The 10,212-nt window shown below is 46.2% G+C and overlaps 2 long non-coding RNA genes across 4 annotated transcripts in view; one reads left to right on the forward strand and one right to left on the reverse strand.

Moving 5' to 3' along the window:
* LOC135232957 (uncharacterized) overlaps positions 1–5,742 on the reverse strand; it is a 31,255-nt gene extending 25,513 nt beyond the window's left edge. The window contains exons 1-2 of the long non-coding RNA XR_010323602.1: positions 5,574–5,742; positions 3,068–4,713 (exon numbers count right to left, since the gene is read on the reverse strand). This is a non-coding gene — a long non-coding RNA (uncharacterized LOC135232957). The remainder of the gene's footprint in view (positions 1–3,067; positions 4,714–5,573) is intronic.
* LOC135232956 (uncharacterized) lies at positions 5,680–9,865 on the forward strand. Of its 3 annotated transcripts, none has more exons than XR_010323599.1 (6): positions 5,680–6,072; positions 7,730–7,762; positions 7,915–7,974; positions 8,536–8,565; positions 8,866–9,042; positions 9,239–9,865. It is a non-coding gene; the product is annotated as an uncharacterized LOC135232956 (long non-coding RNA). The 3 variants fall into 3 exon arrangements; XR_010323600.1 differs by having other exon boundaries at positions 8,539–8,565; XR_010323601.1 differs by lacking the exon at positions 7,730–7,762.
* The last annotated feature ends 347 nt before the right edge of the window (positions 9,866–10,212 follow it).

Consider the following 10,212-nt stretch of genomic DNA (forward strand, 5'->3'; position numbering starts at 1 on the left):
AAAGGGCCCAAATCAAAGAATTAACCCAAGAACTCAAACAAATAGAAAGAGAACAGGAAAAGAAACCCTCAGGCACCATAAGAAAGCAAATAATAAAAATTAGAGCAGAATTAAATGAAATAGAGAATAGAAAAACAATCAAAAGAGTAGTTAACAAGACCAAAAGCTGCTTATGTGAAAATATCGATAAAGTTGATAAACCATTGGCCAAACTGACAAAAAAAAAAAACAGGAGAGGAAGCAAATAACCCAAATAAGAAATGAGATGGGCTATATTACAACAGACCCAAAGGAAATTAAAACAATCATAACAGAATACTGTGAAAATTTGAACTCTAACAAATTTGAAAACCTAGAGGAAATGGACAAATTTCTAGAAGCACACTACACTAAACTAACACAAACAGAGCTAACACAAACAGAGCTAGAACAACTAAATAAAACTATAACAAAAGAAGAGATTGAAAAGGAAATTTTAAAAAACTCCCAACAAAAAAAAAGCCCTGGCCCTGACAGTTTCACTGGAGAATTCTACCAAACCTTCACAGAAGAGTTAACACCACTACTACTAAAGGTATTTCAGAGCATAGAAAAGGATGGAATACTCCCAAACTCATTCTATGAAGCTAGCATATCCCTGATACCAAAACCAGGTAAAGACTCCACAAAAACAGAAAATCACAGACCTATACACCTCATGAACTTAGATGCAAAAATCCTCATCAAAATTCTAGCCAATAGAATTCAATAGTATATCAAAAAAAAATTCACCATGACCAAGTGGGATTCATACCAGATATGTAGGGATGGTTCAACATTAGAAAAACAATCAATGTAATCCACCACACAAATAAAACCAATGACAAGAAACACATGATCCTACCAATTTATGCAGAAAAGGCATTTGACAAAGTTCAACACCCATTCATGATAAAAACTTTCAGCAAAATAGTAGTAGAAGGGAAATTCCTCAACATAATAAAGGGCATTTATATAAAGCCAACAGCCAACATCACCCTAAATGGAGAGACTCTGAAAGCATTCCCCTTGAGATCTGGAACCAGACAAAGATGCCCTTTATCACCACTCTTACTCAACATTGTGTTGGAGGTTCTACCCTGAGCAATTTGGCTAGAAAAAGAAATAAACAGCATCCAAATAGGTAAGGAAGAAGTAGAAGTATCTCTATTTGCAGATGATATGATCTTATATACAGAAAACCCTAAAGAATCCTCATGAAAACTACTGGAACTAATAGATTTCAGCAAATTATCAGGATACAAGATAAACATGCAAACATCAGTTGGATTCCTCTACAGCAACAAAAGAACATCAAAGAGGAAATTCACCAAATCAATACCATTTACAGTAGCCCTCAAGAAGATAAAATTCTTAGGAATAAACCTAACCAGAGGTGTCAAAGACCTATACAAAGAAAACTACAAGACACTACTGCAAGAAACCAAGAGAGACCTACATATGTGGAAAACATACCTTGCTTATGGATAGGAAGACTCAACATTGTGAAAATGTGTATTCTACCTAAAGCAATCTATAGATACAATGCAATCCCGATCCAAATTCCAACATCATTTTTTAATGAGATAGAGAAACAAATCACCAACTTCATATGGAAAAGGGAGAGACACCAGATAAGTAAAAACCAAAAAATCCACTGCTGTCGAGTCGATTCCGACTCATAGCAGCCCTATAGGACAGAGCGGAACTGCCCCCACAGAGTTTCCAAAGAGCACCTGGTGGATTTGAACTGCCGACCTCTTGGTTAGCAGCCGTAGCACTTAACCACTACGCCACCAGGGTTTCCAGATAAGTAAAGTATTACTGAAAAAGAAGAACAAAATGGGAGGCCTCTCACTACCTGATTTTAGAACCTATTATACCACCACAGTAGTCAAAACAGCCTGGTACTGGTACAACGACAGATACATAGACCAATGGAACATAATTGAGAATCCAGACATAAAAATCCACCCACATATAAGCAGTTGATATTTGACAAAAGCCCCAAAACAGTTAAATGGGGAAAAGACAGTCTTTTTAACAAATGGTGCTGGCATAACTGGATATCCATCTGCAAAAAAATGAAACAAGACCCATACCTCACACCATGCACAAAAACTAATTCAAAATGGATCAAGAACCTAAATACAAAATCTAAAACAATTAAGATCATGGAAGAAAATATAGGGACAATGCTAGGAGCCCTAATACATGGCATAAACAGTATACAAAACATTACTAACAAAGCACAAACACCAGAAGAGAAACTAGATAACTGGGAGCTCCTAAAAATCAAACACCTATGCTCATCCAAAGACTTTGCCAAAAGAGTAAAAAGGCAACCTACAGACTGGGAAAAAAAAAATTGGCTACGACAAATCCAATCAGTGTCTAATCTCTAAATCTACAAGATACTGAAAAACTTCAACAATAAAAGGATAAATAACCCAATTGAAAAACAGACAAAGGATATGAACAGGCACTTCACCAAAGAAGACATTCAGGCAGCTAACAGATACATGAGGAAATGCTCACAATCATTAGCCATTAGAGAAATGCAAATCAAAACTACAATGAGATACCATCTCGCCCAAACAAGGCTGACATTAATCCAAAAAACACAAAATAATAAATGTTGGAGAGGTTGTGGAGGGACTGGAACACTTATACACTGCTGGTGGGACTGTAAAATGCTACAGCCACTTTGGAAATCGATTTGGCGCTTCCTTAGAAGCTAGAAATAGAACTACCATATGATCCAGCAATCCCACTCCTTGAAATATACCCTAGAGACGTAAGAGCCTTCACATGAATAGATACAAGCATAACCATGTTCATCGCAGAACTGTTTACAATAGCAAAAAGATGGAAACAACCTAGGTGCCCATCGATGGATGACTAGATAAACAAATTATGTACGAAAAACTGACTTGAATTGTAAACTTTCACTTAAAGCACAATTAAGAAAGAAAAAAAAAGGTTAAACGTAAAGTTACTGTAAGACCCAGCAATCCCACTCCTAGAAAAAAAAAAAAAAGGTACATACCCAAGAGAAAGTAAAGCGCGCCTTCTCACTCTCTCTGTGCTGATATCCCCAGTGGTTTGTGCAGCTTCGCCCGCCTCCCCCCTCCAGTTGCCACCTTCATCAGGGTCCTGGAAGACTGTTATGTCCTCCTAGCTGGTCTCTCTGGTCTTGCCTCTTTCAATCAGTTCTTCATCCAGGAACTAAAGCCTAAATAATTTTATTTTAAAAAATGAAACAACTTCTTGCCTACATCCTCACCACGTCTTCCCATTGTAATTGGACCCTTGCCTTGGCCCTTAAGGCCCAGATCATTCTTCTCTGCATATCTCTCCTCCTGGACAAATATCTTCCAGCAGCCTGCCAGCCACCTCTCCTCTCAGGGCCTTTGAACATTGTCTTAGTTATCTCCTGCTGCTATAACAGAAATACCCCAAGTGGATGGCTTTAACAGACAAATTAATTTTCTCACAGTTTAGGAGGCCAGAAGTTCAAATTCAGGGTGCCAGCTGTAGAGGAAGGATTTCTGTCTCTGTCGGCTCTGGAGGAAGGTTCTTGTTCTTCTAAGCTTCTGCTTCTGGGCAGTCTTCATGTGGCTTGGCATTTGTCTTCCCCATCTCTGCTTGCTAACTTGCGTTTAATCTCTTTTATATCTCATATATATACCCTACACTAATCCTGCCTTGTTAAGATAACAAAGACAACCCACTCTCAAATGAGAATATAACCACAGGCATAGAGGTTAGAAATTATAACACATATTTTGGGGGGATACAATTCAATCCATGACACATGCCGTTCCTTCTGCCTGGGACACCATTCCCTCACATCTTCCCAGGCTGCTCCTTCTTCTCATTCAGGCCTTCCCCCCACAATATCCCAGCACTGCAAAGAGCCCTGGTGGTGCAATGGTTAAGTGCTCAGTTGCTAACTGAAAAGTTGGTAGTTGGAACCACTACAGAACTGTATGGAACAGTTCTATCCTGTCACATGGGGTCGCTGTGTTGACTCACCGCACCCAACAACACCAACACAGGTCATCGGTGTATAGTAAAAACTCCTGCACCCTGGAGTCCGTTCAAACTCATGGCGGCCCCATGTGTTAGGGTAAAACCACTTCCAAAGGTTTTCTTGGCTGTAATCTTCATGGAAATAGATTGCCAGGCCTTTCTTTCATACAGCTGTTTGGTGGGTTAGAAACGCCAAGTAGGATGATTATAAGCAAAAAGGATAATAAACGGTGTTGATGAGGATGTGGAGAAATTGGAACCCTCAGACATTGCTAATGGGAATGTAAACTGGTGCAGCCACTTTGGAAAACAGTCTGGCGGTTCCTCAAAAGGTTAAACATAGAGTTTCTGCATTACTCAGCAATTTCACTCCTAGATACAAACGCAAGAGAAATGAAAACACACATCCACACAAGAACTTGCACACAAAAACAAAAACGAAGAGTAGTTGCTGAGGCTACTTATGTGCAACCAAACTCTTCATGGGACATGACTTCTTGGTTGGAGGTTTAGGTTCCTGGTTTCACGGGTCATCTCAGTTAGTTGACCTAATATTGTTTTTAGTGCTTCTCTTGTACCACCTCCTAGTTCTTGGCATAGCGCCTGGGGTCTTAAGCTTGCAAGTGGGCATCTAAGGTACAACAGTTGGTCTCAATTCACCTGGAGCAACAGAGGAAGAAGGAGAGTCAGGAATAGGAAGAGGAAATATGTGGCTAATTGCCTCCATAAACAGCTTTCTCTTCTGCCAGGAAACAAACAAAAAAAACTGGGTGGATTTTACCTAATGACAAGGTCATGAAATGCAGTGCTTCCTAATCTGTGCATTAGCCATGTTAAACGTATTTTTACCCTAATTCACAATAAAAACTATTTTACATTTATAAAAGTGCTGAATTGGTGTATGTTTTACTGAGTCGGAATTGACTCGACGGCAGTGGTTTTTTTTTTTGGGGGGGGGTTACTGAGTATATTTTCAACAACAATAAAAATTGGAGATGAGAAACTGGAAAAAAAAGTCATTAGAATACAATGAAATAATAAAAGCTTTCAAGTACCGACTAAAAAATATCTAAACAAAGAAAAACCAAAAAACTTGTTACACGAATGGTCATAGCGGCATTATTCATAACAGGCAAAAAGGAGGAACTTGTACAGGACATGGCCCAAGTGTCCTTCAGGCAGACACACACCACTGCCAGCTGCTCATGCAGAGTGTAGGTGGTGGTCTCGGGTCTGGGGACCTGCTTTCACGGTCTTGCAGGTCCCACCACATCCCAAACCAAGAAGGTAAGAATGGAACCTTCTCTGGACTCTTAGCTGGATACAGCTCCATGCAAGGGACCTGTACGTTGACCTCCACCTGGCTGCCTTCCCTCTCCTCACCTCCTTTCCCAACCCTAGAGTTTCCCTCTGCCCCTCCCCTCTCTCAGACAGAGGGGTTTGGAGGAATCAGCTTCTTCCTGGCAGTTCAGACTGGACAGGCCAAGGTCAGGGAAAGATTATAAGAGAATTGTCCTCACCTTTTGCATATGCCCCGCAGACCTCTGTCTTGCTTTCTCTTGCATATGCCCCTCAGACCTCTGTCTCTTTCTCTCACTCTCACTCACACACACACACACACACACACACACACACACACACACACAGTGCTCTGCCACCTGCTTTGAGGAGGCTCCACCCTCACCAGCCCCTCCCTCCACTGCACTTAAAACAGCTAGCATCACTTTGGGAGAAGAAACCTCAGCTGGGTTTTGTGCAGATTGGACAGGGAGGAGACACAGAAGGTGTCTGTCTGGTGGAGGAGAAGGTGACTGTCCCAGTGGAGGTCTGGACTCCTCCAGGGGCAAGATCAGGCTTGGTTGTGGGGACATCACAGGGAGGGAGCTGAGGGCACTGAGGCCTGAGGAACTCCCCAGCAGGAGGGGAAGAGAAAGAGTCCTCACTCACTTTTCCTCACACCTGTCCCACCTCACCAGGCATTGGCTTCTGCAACTCTGAGCAACCATGGGCTACCCTGAGGTGGGTGAGAGTAAGTGATGAGGGGATGGTAAGGACCTGGAATTCCATTGTCCCAGACTGCACCCCCCACCAACCCTGCTGATCCCTCCATATAGATCCCCCAGGGACACGGGGCAGGGGGGAAATACTTAGGGGACTGGGGTCATATGCAGGGCTGGCTTCTTCACAGGGCCCTGTGCTCAGAAGGCTCTGTGCTTGGTTGATCTAATGATCTGCTGTCAGCATATTAAAATTCTGAGAATTTTGACAAAAGGCCCTGCATTTCATTTTGTTCTGGATTCCACCAATGATGGAGCCAGTCCCGGTTATGGGGTCAGAACTTTGGTCTTGGGGGTAAAATATGCTTTAGTTGTTTCCAGGTGTGTGTGTGTCATGGATAGTCAGGGGAGCTGAGGAACATTGAGTGCTTATGGGATAAGGGAGTTAGTTTAGAAATCAGATCTGATATGGTTGTGGGGGAGAAGGGGAGTTAGTTTTGGAAGAATCACCATTCCCAAAAGCCCCTTTCGATCTGGGCAAGCCTGGGGGGTGAGGGTGAGCAATGCTTTGGAGTGCTTTCCTTGAAACTTTTTAAGCTCCCCTCCAGTGCCTGGGTCTGGCTGGGGTGACCCAGGGCTGACCCAGGAGCTGTGTGTCTCTCTCTTCCTGTTGGAGCACCTCCGACCCTCTACCTCCTCCCTGCCTCCTGTGCACACATGGGGTCAACCAGATGCCCCAGGGAGCTCTGAGATTTGTGGCTATATGGTCATCCAGGGCCTAATGACTGCCCTGGTTTCAGGAGTGTGGCCTGGAGAGCAAATTGTCCTCCCTGGTCTGTGTGGTGCTTCCTTTGCCCTACACCCTGGGACAACAATATAGTGCTGTTGCTTATTTGGGGTGGCTCAAATTGTTTGTATAGGCTGAGCTGGGCAGATTCTGGGGGTGGCCCTGACCACCCAGGCTATCCAGGAGCCAAGTGCTTGCAGTTGCTCAATTGGGACCATGGCACAGGAGCTCATGGGGAATCTGTGGGGTGCCTCCAACCTCTGTGGGTCGATTTTATGTTGTGATGGAGCTGGGGTCCCATGGGCCTACAGGATTGGCAGCCAGGAACAGCAGCTGAATGCAGACTGGACCCCACCAGGCACCCCTGCTTCTCTGAACCACCACAGGGAAGAATGGCTACAGAAGTGCCATCCGCCTCCCAGCCTCTACAAAGTCCTCTCTAGGCCGACTCTTACCAGGACCATAGCAGAAAATCAAAACCAAAAGTGTTGCCGTGGAGTTGATTGTGACTCATAGCAACCCTATACCAAACCCATTGCTGTCAAGTTGATTCCAACTCATAGATACCCTACAGGACAGAGTAGAGTTGGCCCTTAGGGTTTTCAAGGAGCGCCTGGTGGATTTGAACTGCCAACCTTTTGGTTAGCAGCCATAGCTCTTAACCAGTACCCCACCAGGGTTTTCAAGAGACCCTATAGAGGGTAGGACATTTGGGAAGTCAAATTCCTGGCTTAAACAGCTGACCCAGCATACCCACCACAATGTTCATATGTCTGTGTGTGCACAGTGAGGGCCCACCTGTATGTAAATGTGTGTGTGTGTAGGTGTGCATATAACTTATCTCTGGGAAGGGGGAACATATAATGGCTTGAGTGTCATGTTACCTCCACAGGGTGACCCTGTTGAAGAGTTAAGGACTCAAATGGTAAGAAGTTCTTCCCCATGTTTGTTGGCTCTGGGCTGTAAAAGGGGTGGGGGAGGGTTCTACTGTGTGACACTGAGGACATTCAGGGCTACTTGGGACCCAAGATGGAGAAGGATCAGGCTGTTGGTCCCAACTTCTGCCTCTCTTCACAGCATGAGGTTACAGACATGATTATTAATACACTCCAAAGTGAACCTTGGGGACACGAACAGGTGAGTCATTGTGTCCCTCATATGTGGCCCCAAGTCAGATAGCCCCACCCCAATACTTCTGCCAATTTGGGTGGAGTGGGTGGTTTCATGGTGATGGTGCTACCTATGCACAGGTGGAGGATACAGGGGCCCAGGGATGCTGAGGGGTGTCCAATTCCACAGCAGATGGACACAGAAGAGGGGCTGCCAGGTGTCTGGTCCCAGGCACCTGGGTCTGGACCCCACTTGGGTGGGGAGGAGGGACAAGGAGCTGAGAATGGGCTGGAGCTTGATTATAAGGTTCAACAGCAGGGAGGCCGGGGTGAATTTTTTGTTATTGTTGTTGGTTGCCTGTCTAGACCATTCCCACTCATGCTGACCCCATGTACGCAGAGTAGAACCGCTCCATAGGGTTTTCCATGGTTGCTTTTCAGAAGCAGATCACCAGGTCTGTGTTCTGAGGTGCCTCTGGGTGGGTTTGAGCTGCCAACCTTTTGGCTTGTACTCCAGTTCTTAACCGTTTCAACTACCCAGAAACTCCAGGGGTGAAATTAAAGCAAATCATTTTTTTTTTCCCCCCAGCAGGTCCAGGCAGGCCTAGAACAATTTGAGGTAAGCTTTCACCTTGCCCTTCCCCCTCAACTGGCCCAGGTACATTCTGGCCCAGGCAAGCGTGCCTGGGCTTCTGGCTCCCATGTGACTCCCCCAGACCCAAGACTTGCCCCATGGGATGGCCACAGTGGGGAGAGCAGGCAGGAGCAAGCCCGCAGCTGTCCCCTGCCCCCCCCCCCAGGAGAACTTGCTGGAATCTGTGGATGCTAATTACCAGGGCGATAATCTGGTGAGTTCGAAGCACCGGCTCAGCCCTCCCTCCTCCCTGCTTTACCATCATCCCATCTCCTCCTGGCTTAGGCGTGGGTCTCCGTGTTGCTCATCGATCCTGCTGGTGTGGAGGGACTGCCTGAGAGCTCGGGAAGTGAGCACTCGGGCTGGTACCGCTTCCTGCCCTCAACTCAAGACATCCATGGAACCTGAGTGTGCCTGGTGCCAGGCCCAGAATCCACTCTGAAACAGCCAGATACCACCAAGGTGGGTGAGAGTCTCAAGGCCAGCTACCTCCTGTCTGCAGTGCTGTTGGGGAGAAATGGAGGGCGTTCCCATGAAGAGCTTCTGCAAATGGGTCTTCTGTTTTCCCATAGTCCCACAAGCCTGGGGGTCTCAGTTGGACTTAGGGCCTGGGGTCACACCTATGCAGCCCAACTCTGATCAGTCCCCACCCTCACAGGACTTGACTCCCTTAACTCCTGAAATGAGGCGGAAGTTGGGTGAAAGGCAAAAGGAATTACTTGGATTTGAAAGGCAGTGTGAATTACCTGAAACACAGGAGGAGTTACTTTCCAGATCACAGAGCCCTGCTGGCCCCTCTGGGGACCATGAGAGCTCTGGGAGCCAGGATCACAAGAAGAGCCTTTGCGCCTGGGTACGGAGAAAGATAAAGGAGATCCTAAGGAGAACGCTAAGAGTGTGGCTAAAAATAGTGGCCTGGTTAAAGGAGGTGACTGTGGTGATCCAGACCTTGAAGAGAGCAGTGAAGGCTGTCTACAGCTTTCTAGCCGATATGGTACTCTGGCTCCCAGGAATCTAGTGCCAGCCAGGAGCCTCCAGCTATACCCAGGAGCCCTTGCATTCCCACAGCGCTGGCCTTTGCCCCCTGCTAACTATTGATGACCCACCCTGGACAGCCCCGCTCAGTCCCTCCCTGCGCTGCCCAAGCCCTCCCGCCTGCCTGGCTTTCCTTCTCCAAGTCTCACTGGTCGCTCTGGTCCCAGGACCCAGCTCACAGCAGGTCTTAATAAAAATTGGTTGAAGCTGAGGAGTGGCTGTCAGATTCTTCTCTGACAAAAGGGGTGGAAGGTGGGGCGGGGGGCCAGTGGGGCAGCAGGGCCCAGTTTTCACAGGCAGAGGCTGCGGGTCAGATGGACCCAGGCTGAGGCCTGAGCTCTGCATGAGAGAGGACCCCTCTTGTCTGTAAATGGGGACATAAGTCACCGCGTGCTTATGGTTTCTTGGCAAGGCATTAGGGCTATGACCCTGTGTGCTGCTTAGCAGGTGCCTGGAGCAGAGTGATAGCTGCGGCGGAGTCGGCTCTGACTCATGGGCCCTTATTTACAACAGAAGGAAACATTGCCCCATCCTGCACCATCTCCAGCACTGTATCAGACATGTTCTGTTGTGATCCAGAAGGTTTTCATTGGCTGA

This window comes from Loxodonta africana, chromosome 12 (genome assembly GCF_030014295.1).
Source record: "Loxodonta africana isolate mLoxAfr1 chromosome 12, mLoxAfr1.hap2, whole genome shotgun sequence".
In the NCBI taxonomy this organism is placed as follows: domain Eukaryota; kingdom Metazoa; phylum Chordata; class Mammalia; order Proboscidea; family Elephantidae; genus Loxodonta; species Loxodonta africana.